The sequence below is a fragment of the Nuphar pumila genome, chromosome 5 (assembly GCF_984573655.1).
Source record: "Nuphar pumila chromosome 5, dmNupPumi1.hap1.1, whole genome shotgun sequence".
Lineage (NCBI taxonomy): Eukaryota > Viridiplantae > Streptophyta > Magnoliopsida > Nymphaeales > Nymphaeaceae > Nuphar > Nuphar pumila.
In genome coordinates this window covers 14,544,236-14,556,996 of record NC_143253.1, presented here as the reverse complement: position 1 = coordinate 14,556,996, position 12,761 = coordinate 14,544,236, and positions in this window count along the sequence as shown.

The following is a 12,761-nucleotide window of genomic DNA, read 5'->3' as shown; positions in this document are numbered from 1 at the left end:
ACATATATTTGTGTTAGATCATACCCAGAATTGGATAACACTTGGCATAATCAACTTTTAGAATCCCTAATTTTGCAAATATGTATCAGAATTAAGTGATTTTTAATATGTTGAAAAGCTTACTCAATTAATTAAATTCTATCTTTTAATCCAAAAGCAAATTTATCTTCTTTCATGTTTGAAATTGCATGAAAAACAAACAGTTTTTTTTTGGCAGATCCAGTTGCTTATTTAAATAAGTTTGGTTTTATTTTTTATCTTAACTAAAATCATATTTATAACTATTAATTATGATTATATGTTTGTTTTTAATTTTAAGGTTCTATTATTAAAAATTTGATCTATCTAAATAAGCTTAAATATTTTAATTGATTATTATACTAATTATAATATTGATTTGGACATAAAAAATTTATTTGCACATTTAAATTGACATATCATATGGATCATGTATAAAATTGTAACTTATCTCATATCTTAGATTATTTCAAATAAATAAAACTAAAAATAAAAATAAAAAGATGTGATTGTTTCTCATAAAATAAAGTAATAAAATTCTACTCTTAACTACAATCATATATGGATATGCTATATTCTATTCCTTGTAGTATTTGAATTTTGCAAGCATATATTTGAGTCTTGTACTTTTGATCTATGATGATATTCTATATGTTATTTAGCAATGCATGACTTTCATATCTTATATAATGATACACAACTCATTAGCTAAAAAAAATTTATAATTATACACAAGTTATATAAACTCACTTTAATTTGCCTGACAATATATGAAGTCTTGTATCATCATTCTTTAATCTAACCCTCAAATTTAACAAATAATCATAAATTGACTTGTCCTTGAATAGCTTTGCTCAAGCTATCTTTTACCAAATTCATTGTTGCATGCTCTATATACCAATATATCCAATTATTTTATGGATATGGATTAATGATATGATACTATGAAGACATAAAGGAGGCTCATATAACCATATTTAAATTGAATAGGATGCAATGGATGAGAACTCCCAACATATGGTATATTATCTTCCAATATAATTTCATGCTAACTTATTAAAGAAGCATCATGGATTTCTTTATTTCTTTCTTCTCGTAAATCCAAGTGAATAGTATAGGATTTTAGATCATGTTTACATTTCATTTAGGATGCTAGAGGAGATGGATAATAAATTAAGAAGTAATAAAGCAATAATCATTGCATATTTTTAAATTAGCTCGCAAAATAGAAAAATGAGTCATAAGTATAAAAAAGAAAAAAAAGTTAAATATGAACATTCAATATTAATAAATTTGGAAGTGTGGACTCAAACTATTTTAAGAAGATACAGAAGTTATTTACCAATTAGTACAAGCATCTATGACTCTTGTAATGAAAAAATGATGTTTGTGCTATGAAGATTTAATCATTCTGAAAAATAACTTCTGACAAGTATTTTACAACAATTGTCTTTTATTTGTGTCAATGTTGTCTCTCACTTTCTTGGGACATCTTGGATGTCATTTCATTTTTTTTTAAATAGATAATATAAAGGTTGGATCCGGTTGGATACAAATCCAAGTTAACCAACCCTATGATACCCATTCACTGGAGTATGCATATCCAAATATGAATCCAGTTGGAAGAATAAAGATCATCTAAACTATCCTAGAACAACCTACCAACGTTAGCTAATCTAATACATATATACATGTTCTTATTATTGAAAATATTGGTCTGAAAATTCAATAAAATGTATTTGATAAAAAAATTAATTAATGTATCATTTTTTATTATGAGATCATTATGTTTATATGTGTATTAAGTAAAATATCCATGAGATAATTAATATAATATAAGATATTGTAATGGTTCACATGTTACATTATAGGATAACTAGATGTTTGACTTTAAGTCAACATAGAAGAACTAGTTTTTTCAAGATTCTTATTGTTAAAATTGTCACGATTGTGGATGAGGCTAGGCAACTCATTTATATGACTGTCATAGTATATGAAGTTCATATTGGAAATGAAATGATTAATTTTTAAGTCATCGAAGTAAGGACTTGGCATCAACACTTGTATACTTAACTGCACACTAATCGGTTGCATATGTGAAATTATCTTGTAAAATTATTTATTGTCAAAAAGTAATTTCCTCAGATACAAAAGGGTTCATAATATCCTTTGACATGAAGAGTTCATTTATTACCAAATAAATGATCTAATTAATTTGACTATGCCTAAATAAGTTATAATAAATTTATTAAAAGATGTATATTGGATAATTGAGCAATTATGAGTATCCAACAATGGATTCAAATCCATGTTTGGTGAATATCTAGCATTGAGGAAAAGTGCAATTCAAATTAAAAGAAAAATCCAAGCTTGATAATTTGATAACTTAATTTTTAAAGTAGTTTATTAAAATTATTTTTGAAAGTTTTTTGTTAATTTTTTTATAAAAAAAAGTTCTATAAAATTCGATTAGTATTTTGGATTCTCAAAAAAAAATTATAAGCTATGGGATTGACAATAATATTATTATTTCTAAGTGACTTATATATGATACTGATTTTTGGAATGATTATTTTGAAAATATTTTATATGAAAGAAATTATAAAAATTATCACTCATTTATGGGTTCAGCCATAATATAGATATCCTACTTACATTTTTAATAAATAATACAAGTTAAAATTTATTATTTCATTTAACCTTAACTAGATAAGCCTAAGAGAGATAACCTAAAATCAACATGTAATTATCATCTTCTTAAAATCTAGTTATATATGAGTGAAATTCTATTAATAAGGGTCATTGAAAGAAGATTGATACTTCTCAAGATAATTATATTTTCTTGTTACAGTTAAGAGGATAAGGTTGAAAGGTATAATAATAGGAAGTTTTAGAAGAAGACATCAATATCCTTTTTTTATAAAAAACTATAAAAAAGGCATGATTCTTTTCTCATATTTATATTAGATGATTAAAATATGCAAAAAAAAATCTTAGGTTTGTGAATGACACACCATTATTATTGTTATCATTTTTTTTACTTTATTTTTAAACCTTAATGTTTTCATTGGTATCAGAGCTCTAAGTTGGAGCCTTTCTATTGTTTTAATCTTTATATGAGATGCCAAAGGATGATATTTATAGCATTTAAATAAATAAATAAATTTATTAATTTTTGGTATGCATGATAGTTCAGAAAATTATGCAATCATATTGACAGCCATGTCAACTTGATCATGTGCAATGCCTCATATTTTTTGCCTAATGATTACAAAAATGCTTTACTATAGATATATTTTCAATGCATAATTATTTGTTGCATGTTGGTCTACTGGTTATTTGTTTTGGCACATATAAAAATGTCTTTAGTCCAAATCCTATGGTGTTAACAACATAGGAGTCTTTCTTTTTTATTAAATATTTTATCTTAATATAAATAGCCTACAAATAATATTATTTTTTTGTATTCTCGAGATTTCATTCGGCTGTCCAGCAGTAATGACTGAAACTGCAACATACAATGCTTCGTACTTTATACAAAATATATGCTAAGTTGATTTTAATATGCCCTTTTATGAGTTATATTTCACATATTAGTTGCATGGCCTACTAGTCATTCCATTTGGCTTGTTTGTAAAAGGTCTTGAGTTCAAACTATTATGGTGCATTTTTGTTTAAACTACTTTTGATGTCTAAATTTGGCTCAAGTATTCAGATCAAATCAAGATCTATTTATTTCAGATGTGATCTGAATATAAATTTGAATATAATAGAGTAGAACAAATAAATATCCAAAGCAAATACAATTTGAATATGGATATAAATATAATGATTAGATCGGACTATAATTCAATCCAAATATGACTTCGATAAGGATTTGAATTTGATAAAATAGATCAAACAAATATTCAATCTAGATCTGATATGGATATTAATTTATGATCAAATTAGATCGCGATCCAAGATCTAATCTAGATGAGATTTGGATATAGGCATGAATATGATGAGGTAGATCATATCAATATCCAATCTAGATATGATTTGGATATGGATATAAATTTGGTGGATACAGACCATACCAATGTTCAATTCAATTTGATTTGGATAAGGATCTGGTGTATTAGATCATATCATTATCCAATCTGATAAGATTTAGATATGGATATGCATTAAAATAGTCGGATCAAATTGTTATGGATTCATATAGATTATTTGGATTGGATTGTTATCCGATTATGATATGTTGTAGATCTAGATTCAGATATGACCATATGGATCACATCATGATCTAGTTCTAATATAACATAGATATAAATCTAAATATGATGGTTTTGGAACTGGATTCAGATATGATAAACCTTAAATTAGATCATCATCCAATATAAATATGATTCAAATCTGGATTTGGATATGATCACTTGGATCAAATAGTTATTTGATCCAGAGATGGTGGATTCCGGATCTGATTATTTAAACAAGATTATCATATGATCCAAATATAGTTCTAATATGGATTTTGATATGACTGAATCTTATTCAAATGTGTAGACTTGGATTTGTATCTAATCACTTAGATCACATAGTTATCCATCAAATATGATCTAAATCTAGATTTAGATTTAGTTAATTGATTATTATCTTTATATAGAATTAGATTCAATCACTTGTTGATTTATATTAGATTTGGATATAGAACTATGAATGCAATATCTGAATGAAGATGATTATTTATTGTCTGATAGTAACTCATTTATGAATTGCATAGAGGAATGCTCGATACATATTTTTAATCTCTAGTAAAAAATTCATGAGATGATATGTATTCATGTGATGGAAATGCAACATGAATATGTTTTTTGTTTATGCAAACATGTGTTTTATGTCATTGTTCTTCATATGGGTTGAGGTATGAGATCTATGATTATGGATTATGCTAGCATAAATGCATGTGAATGACTTCTTCTCCTCTATTATCTTATCTTTTTATCTTTCCTACTATAGTTCATATCAAGCCTTATGTTATTTTTTTCATATGGGTTATAAAGAGCAAATATCATATTCAGTTTTCCATTAACAGGCGGGTATGTATATTTGGTTTTCTATGTTTAATTATATTTCAATTTTATTTGGTGATGCATGATAATATATTTTTTAACTCATAACATAGACATATGAATGATACATTTGTTATGAGATAGATTTCTAAACCCTTCATCACTAATATCAAGTATGAATGGGCAAGGCATAATTGTGTATGCACCACAAACTTCCATTGTACATGTATATAGAAGATCAAAATGAAATATAGTGAAGTTCATGCCAATGCCAGACTTAGTTCTTTAAATTTTAATTTTCAATTATGTGGAGAGTTTACTTAAGTGGGAGCAATATTCTCAAAAGATGAGTTTTCATGAAATTATGGTAAATGTTACAATGAGTTACTACTTGACTAGAAATATATTGTGCAATACTCCTAAAGGATTATTATAGTATATTTTTAGAGATTAAGACAAAAGATGAAAAAAATGTCAAATTAAAAGATAATTGATCTATTGAAATGACAATAGATAGAGTTTTATCTACTTGATTAAGGTAGTATAATATAAAGTTAAAGCACTACATTACTTATATAAGTAATCAAATTTTTGATACACAAGTTTTAGAGCATGCTATCAAAATTTTGATGGTAGGATTGCATGCTTATATTGGGATGTTGTTTATACTTATGATTAAATGATCTTATTTTTGTTATATTATACAAATTGCAAACTATGACTTCTACCTTTAATCTATTTGTTGAAATTATGAATGATGAAAAGTTGACCGACCTTAATTACATTGAATGGAATTGAAAGCTCAACATTGTTATTAGAGATGGATGTATTGAGCAGTGTCTCACACCCCCTAAACTAGTTTTTTCTAAAAATCCTACATGCTCAAAGAGAAGAATCATCTAAATGGGATAGGTGCAGTTAGCAAAATGTTACATACTTGCATCTATGTTAAATCATGAAAAGTTATGTTAAATCATGAAAAGTTACATAATGCTTCTAATATAATGCTCAATTTGCATAAGATGTTTGAAGAGTAAAATAGGACTCAAAGGCAAAATGTGCTTGAAACTACACTTATTGATAGCATTTATTTTTTTGTCACATTGATCTTGAAAAGATCAAGAGGTCAGTGAAAATGATCTTTAAATAGTTTAAAAGGTAAAACCATTTGACTTATGAAAATGGGTCATTGGACCTTAGTTTATATACTTGAAGGCATTATGCCAGTAAGATGTGAGTGGATCTACAAGAGAAAAAAGTTTTTCAAAGGAGATATTGGGAAAGTAATTGTTTTTCTTGTCTTATGTAAGATATCCTATTCATTGGTAATAAAGTAATAATTTTGATATCTAAGAAAATATCATTGTTAATGTTGTTCTCCTTGCAAGACATGAGAGAAGTCTCCTTACAGTTTAAAGATAGATTATATGAGAGTTGAAGATGAACCTTATTGATATTTTAGGGCAAGTCGGAGATTGTTGAAAATATTGCACTAAAAATCTAATAAAATATATTTGATACAAAAATTAATATGACATTTATTATTATGAGATCATTATATTTATGAGTGTATTAAAACTCCGCCTGTGTATAACTGTTTAGTTATACACCGCCGGTCCCAAGCCCGGATAAAGGAGGAGGGTTGCAGTAGGCCTGTGACAGCCAGCATAAAAACTTTGTCATACCCTATGAAAATGAACCAATATGAGAATTTCGTTGGGGCGTTCCCTACTGAGCGACGCGCTGTACTCTCTAGGCCCGGAGGCAGTGATAAATGGGCAAGGGTTGCTAGGTCGTCGCCCAGAAGCGACGCGTCACACCGGCGCCCGGGTGTGGTGTCAAATAGGCAAGGGTTCCCTCACTTTGTTGGACGGGTGGGGGTAAAGAAGTTAGTCCAAGACCATAAAATTAGGTTAGCCACTTGGAACATAGGGTCTTTAACTGGTAAGTTGGTAGAGTTAGTAGATGTTATGTGTAGGAGAAAGATTGATATTTTATGTCTTCAAGAAACCAAATGGGTAGGTGAGAAAGCAAAAGTGATAGAACCTTGGGGATATAAGATTTGGTATACAGGAATAAATAGGAATAGGAATGGAGTAGGGATTGTTATGAGTCGTCAGTTTATAGATAATGTAGTTGAGGTCCGTAGGAAGGGTGATAGAATTTTACTTATTAAATTAGTATTAGGTGCGGATATTATTAATATTATTAGTGTTTATGCACCTCAAGTAGGTTTAGATGATTCCATTAAGCATCAATTTTGGGAAGATTTAGATGGAGTAGTACAAGGGATATCTTATGGAGAAAAGCTTTTCATCGGCGGTGACCTTAATGGACATGTAGGCATTAGTAGGGATGGATTTGAGAGTATCCATGGAGGCTATGGTATAGGAGAAAAAAATGAAAGTGGAGAAAGGATTTTAGATTTTTGTTTGTCCTATGATATGATCTTAGCAAACACTTGGTTTAGGAAGAGGGAGTCTCACCTAGTAACATTTAAAAGTGGGGTTAATGCGAGTCAGATAGATTTTTTTCTACTTAGAAAGAGAGATAGGGGTTGTTGCATCGATTGTAAGGTTATACCAGGAGAGAGTGTAGCTACACAACATAGAGTCTTATTTTTAGATCTTAGAATTAGACAATGTCGCAAAAGGTGTAGACATAGGATAGATCCTAGAATTAAGTGGTGGGCACTGAAAGGAGCTAAACAAGGAATGTTTGTAGAGCAGGTAGTTAAGGAAGCTGATTGGTGTCTCGAGGAGGATTCAGAATCAATGTGGAATAAGATAGCGGGTGGCATGAGAAAAGTGGCTAAGGAGGTATTGGGTGAGTCTAAAGGCGGTGCGCCACTAGGTAAGGATACATCATGGTGGAACGAGGATGTCAAATTAGCTATTAAGGTTAAAAGAGAGTGTTATAGAAATCTAAGTAAGAGTCGTGATAATGAGAATTTGGAGAAGTATATGATAGCAAAGAAGGAAGCTAAAAAAGTTGTTTGAAACGCGAGGGCTAAGGTATATAAGGAGGTTTATGACAAGTTGGATACCAAAGAAGGCGAGAAGGATATTTATAGGCTTGCAAAGATGAGAGATAGGAAATCGAAGGATTTGGGTATGGTTAGATGTATTAAAGATGAAACACAAAGGGTTTTAGTCAAAGATGTGGAGATTAAGGAGAGATAGAAAGATTATTTTGATAAGCTATTTAATGATAGTCATGCTCAAGATCTTGGAGACTTCTCCATTCCTTTTCATGAGATAAATCGTGACTTCATGCGCAAGATTCAAAAGAAAGAAATTGCAGAGGCTTTGAAGAAAATGAAATCAAGAAGGGCAGTTGGCCCAGATGGTATACCTATCGAGGCTTGGAAATGCTTGGGAGAGAAAGGTGTAGAATGGTTGACAAATCTTTTTAATTTGATTTGGCGAACAAATAAGATGCCTAATGAGTGGAGGAAGAGTACTTTGGTGCCTTTATATAAGAATAAGGGTGATATACAAGATTGCACAAACTATCGGGGTATAAAACTCATGAGTCATACTATGAAACTTTGGGAGAGGGTGATTGAGTCTAGGTTGAGGAAGGTTGTCACGATATCGAAGAATCAATTTGGTTTTATGCCTGGAAGATCAACTATGGAAGCTATACATCTTCTTAGACAACTTATTGAAAGATATAGAGAGAGGAACAAAGATTTGCATATGGTTTTTATTGATTTAGAGAAGGCATACGATAGAGTACCTAGGGACGTTCTCTGGTGGACAATGATGAAGAAAGGTGTTTCTCTCAAGTACATTAGTATAATTAAAGATATGTATGAAGGAGTAGTAACCAATGTCCGCACTTGTGGAGGGGTGACAACCAATTTTCCGATAACGGTTGGGTTACATCAAGGATCTGCTTTAAGCCCTTTCCTATTTGCGATAGTGATGGATGAGCTTACGAGATCAATTCAAGAAAATGTACTGTGGTGTATGTTGTTTCCTGATGATATTGTTTTGATTGATGAGTCTAGAGCTGGGGTTAATGCTAAGTTAGAATTATGGAGACAGACATTGGAAGCTAGAGGTTTTAAGTTGAGTAAGAGTAAGACTGAATATATGGAATGTCGGTTTAGTAAGCAACGAAGTAGTGATGGGAGTGTAGTGAAGCTTGGTGAGCAAGAAATACCGGTGAATGATTATTACAAATATTTGGGATCCATTATTCAAAAGTATGGAAAAATTGATGGAGATGTAAATCATAGGATAAAGGTTGGGTGGATGAAATGGAAAAGTGCAACTGGAGTACTGTGCGATCGTAGAATGCCATTGCGGTTGAAGGGAAAGTTTTATAGGACGACTATTAGACCCGCTTTACTATATGGTACGGAATGTTGGGCTGCCAAGAGACATCATATTCAAAAAATGAGTGTAGCTGAGATGCGGATGCTTAGATGGATGTGTGAAAATACAATAAAAGATAAGATTCGGAACGAGGAGATACGTAAGAAGGTAGGTGTTGCACCCATTGAAAATAAGATGCGAGAGAATCGTTTACGGTGGTTTGGACATATTCGGCGAAGGCCTAATGATGCTCCAGTTAGAAGGTTGGAAATATGGGAAAATATATTAGTTAAAAGAGGTCGGGGTAGGCCTAGGAAGACTTGGATGGAGATGATAGGAAAGGATATGAATGCTTTGAACCTCACCGAGGACATGGCATTGGATAGAAATGATTGGAGGAAAAGGATTCATGTGGAAGACCCAAAATGAATTTCTTTTTTGGTTCATATCGCTGACCCCAATTGTTTTGGGATGAAGGCGTAGTTGTTGTTGTTGTAGTGTATTAAATAAAATGTTCATGCCATGATTAATATGAAATATGATATCATAAAGACCATAGATTACATTAAAGAATAACTAAATGTTTGACTTTGGGTTTACATGGAAGAACTAATTTTTTAAGTTGTGCAAGAAATAGTTACAACTATGGATGAGACTGGGCAAGTTGTTTATATGTTGTCATAGTGTATGATGTTCATATTAGAAATGAAATGACTGATTCTCAAGTCATCAAAGTAGAAACTTTGCATCAACACGTGAGTGCTTATCACTACTTTGACTTGTTGCACATAAGAAATTATCTTGTAAAACTATTTTTTATTAAAAGATATTTCTCTTGTATACAAAAGGGTTCATAATATCTTATGACTTGAGGATCTCATTTATTACTAAGTAAATGATTTAATTATTTTGACTATACTATACATAAATAAGTTGTAATAAATTTATTAAAAAGTGTATATTGGATAATTAATGAAACACTTGAGCAATCATGGGTATCCAACAAGGGATTCAAAGCCATGTTTGGAGAATATCTAGCATTGAGGAAAAGTATAATTTGGATTAAAAGAAAAATCCAAGATTGATAATTTGATTAGGGGTGTCATGAGATATTGATTTTTGAAAGGATTATTTTGAAAATATTTTGTATGAAACAAATTATAGAAATTGTCACCCTTTTATGAGTTCAACTGTAATATAGATATCCCACATCAATTACGGTTCTAATAAATGATAAAAACTAAAATTTATTAAACTGAAACTAGATGAGCCTAAGAGATAACTTAAAAGCAACATGTAGCTATCGTTAGTTACGGTTCTAATGAATGGTAAAAATTAAAATCCATTAGTTTATTGAACTAAAACTAGATAAACATAAGTGAGAGAGATAACTTAAAAGCAACATGCAGCTATCATCTAGTTGTATATGAGGAAAGCCTATTTATAAGGGTGAATGAGGGAAGATGGGTACTTTTCAAGATAACCATAGCTCCTTCTTATCATGTAGAGGCTAAGGTTGAAAGGTATAACAACAAGAAGCTTTACAAAAAGGCATCAATAACATTTTGTATAAAAATCTGCAAAAAAGGTACAATTATTTTTTCATGTTTATATTAGATGATTAAAATATGCAAAAAGATTTCTTGGGTTTGTGAATGACCCACCATTATTATTATTATTATTATTATTATCATCATTTTTATTTGTTTTTGGGTTTATTTTTAAACCCTAATGCTTTCACCTATGCCCAACAAATCCTTTCCAACTTTGTGAACTCCCCCTTCTCAACCCTTATCTTGGTTTTGGAAAAACATCATTATGTCCTTGTTAATTATATTTGTTCTAAATCTAGGTTATGATTGGAGAACTGAATTCCCAATTAATTAGTACATCTAAGCATTTTTCCAACTTGATCTAGATTTAACAATCCATCTATAGGAGCTTTTTTCTTTTTGATTCACGTACTGGGGGATTAAGGCCTTCCATTTTTCGAGGTCTCAAAATCAAAAGGGCCCTTCCTTGTCAAGTTACAAAATGTGTTGATCTATCTCCCAATCTGGTTTTTTTTTTTTCACATGATGCATTTTTCATCCTGGCCTATACAAAACAATAGCTTGGTCAGGTTTCTTGGGAATACAAGTTTTTGGCTATGCTAAGAGAAATTCTCATGGGGGGGAGGGGGTGAGCGGGCGCTGGACACTGTTGTGTAAGCACCAAGTCTGTACAAAGAACTAACTTGCTGTCCTGATTCACTAAGTCACTTGCAGTGAGTTGGGCCCTATCCATTGCAAGGAGATTTCTCAACTTACTAAAACAGATCTAGATATGGAACCTGCCTAAAGCAATTCAACATTAATGCCAGCTCCATGGACACCTTTATCATGAACTGTGGCCATGAATTAATTGTTCCAAACAAACCTTGACTTCCATGACTCAATAAATGGTTTTCATTTTTAACAATGGAGTATTTATTCCCTCAAAAAAAAATGTAGTATTTATACTTCGGCTAGTTATCTTTCAGCTTCCTATGTAAACTAGTTCATCTTGGCAACTTTGCAAAAAGCTATAGCCCCAGCTTTCCCCAACCTGCTCTTCGGCAAGATGAACATTAATCGGTGAAAATCATAAAACTAAGAAAGTAAACCGTACTATATATAAGGTTTCACAGTTCAAAGAAAAACTAAGACGAGTAGGAATCTATTAGCCATGAAATTATGTAAATGAACTTTGGTTAATCTAGCCAAACTAAAAAGAGGGGGATTCCCTTTTCTTTTTAGATAATTGGGAAAAGATCACCTTGCTCACCGAGTTTATTGGCATAAAACCCTAATTCCCCCTTGTCAAATAGGGAGTACACCCAGCTTCGGCCTCGCGGCAAGGGCCGTGCACATGTGAGTTTCGAACTGGTGTCATCCGGTCAATTTGATAATGTCCATGAGTAATTGCTGCCTGATGAGTGGAGCTCTCTTGGTCAAAAACAGTAGGTTTCATTGTTAATATGAAGGAGAAAAACTTCCCACTGAGATTATATTTGATATTAGCCTGGTGAGTATGCCTTTATGAGCTAGGCTGTGACCCAGGGTTTCATTTTGGGGAGTAAGCCGGAGGGGGGGGGGGGGGGGGGGGGGGGGGGAGCAGCGGGCTAGGCAGGTACAAAATTTGAAGAATGATGTGACTTGAAAAGAAAAATTACTAAGCATGCTCAAAAATGGCATTCATTCCCATAAAAGGATATCACAAAGGTTGGCTCCGACTCTGATTAAAATGTCTTAGTGCTTAAGCTCACCCAATTATGCTCATCTGAAGAACCCCGGGGCGGGGGTCTTAGCCTCGGAGTTTTACGTTGTAGGCACAACGATCATAG